Source organism: Pinus tabuliformis, chromosome 2_1 (genome assembly GCF_031772625.1).
Source record: "Pinus tabuliformis cultivar Carrire ecotype Pingquan chromosome 2_1, CPIR1, whole genome shotgun sequence".
In the NCBI taxonomy this organism is placed as follows: Eukaryota; Viridiplantae; Streptophyta; class Pinopsida; order Pinales; family Pinaceae; genus Pinus; species Pinus tabuliformis.
In genome coordinates this window covers 569,258,519-569,260,129 of record NC_142299.1, presented here as the reverse complement: position 1 = coordinate 569,260,129, position 1,611 = coordinate 569,258,519, and positions in this window count along the sequence as shown.

The following is a 1,611-nucleotide window of genomic DNA, read 5'->3' as shown; positions in this document are numbered from 1 at the left end:
TTTTGTTCTCTCATAATGAAATGGCAGTCCATAAACTCCCTATATTGTATTAGGTGGATACGATTCAGTAGAAAAGGCGACAATAGCTTATGATGTGGCAACTCTAAAACTTTAGGGGTCAGCAGCCGAAAAAAAAATCAGGTACAATTTGTTTCTTTTAATTTCGTAAGAATTTCTGAGCAAATGAATGTTTTAAAGTGCTCATTATGGCGGATAGTAAAGACCTTGTAACCTTCCAAGAACTAGTGCTATTAGGAAAATAGATTACCAATCTACAAAATACAATTTAAAGAATATGAAAGTCCTTATATGAGTAATAGCAGACTGATATCGATTTTCATTGCAGTCTACCAATTATGAGAAACAAATCCAAGAGATGGAAGGTAAGACTAAAGAAGAAGTGGTGGGAATACTGAGGAGGTGTCAATTTTTTCTTCCTTAAATTCGTGATTCATTTGCCTTTATCAATCTCAATGTGAATTTCAAGATTCGGTACATGAATATAAGTTAGACATTGTTCTCAATGTGAAAAGTGTTCAATATGTTCTAAATGTTTGAATTCATAACAAGGCTAACTTATATTCATTGTGAAAATTTAATCTCTTTGTGAATTTCAAGATCTAGCACATGAATATAAGTTAACCTTGCTATGAATTCAAACTTTTTTTAGACATTGTCTACATGAATTTTTTTTTTCTCTAACTTTTGTTGTCAAAAATCATAGCCCAAATAATAGCGCAAATCAAGATACCACCGCCAACCATGAAGGGAAAGGTTTTGAGGGTTAGAAGATTACCTTTGAAGACTAACACTTGGAAAAAATCAGTGTGACCCTGATCTACATGTGCCATAATAGTAACCTGGATATAAATGCATTTTCAGGAAACCCAGTTCCTTTGTTGTCAAGAAGATAATCTCTTAATGATCTTCTGGTTGTCAATGCACTAGAGAGGACATCCACCTTGAAGAAACCAACTTATAGGAGGTTTATCATTACTTCTATGAACCTTGGCAACATGAAGGAGCTCGTGCTAAATTTTTATGTTTCTGTTTCAATGTATTGTCCTTCTCTACCCTCAACGTATGTATGTAACGTTGCAGGGCATCTAAATTTTTTCCTATGACTCCTCTGTCTTTAGACTTGAGAGATCTAATGAGAAGCTTTATCCAAGTATAGTCAGGTGTTGGCTTCAATGGAATGTAGATGCAAGTACACCCTCCATTGATGACTTCCGAGCTAATTGTAATCAAGTAGTTGAGAGAGTGTGGTAGGGGAATAGGTGTTGCAGACACCCTCTATCAATCTCCCATTCTTCGCGGGTGACAGGTCGTATTTGCAGCCCATTCTGAGGAACCATGCAGATGGTATACAGATGGTATTAGACACATAGAATCAGAGAATCTTTTTAGTGTTAACACACGCTAACACTTTGTTGTTTAAACATGAATAAAATAGTAATTTTGTACATGAAAAGTGCATTATTCTGCCCTATCTCAATATGAATTTCAAGATCACAAGATCATCCCCTTTTGAAATTCACCATGTTGATCCACCCAGAGACCATAAAGTCAGGGAAGGTGGTTATCTTCTACATCCTAATATAAGTTCAT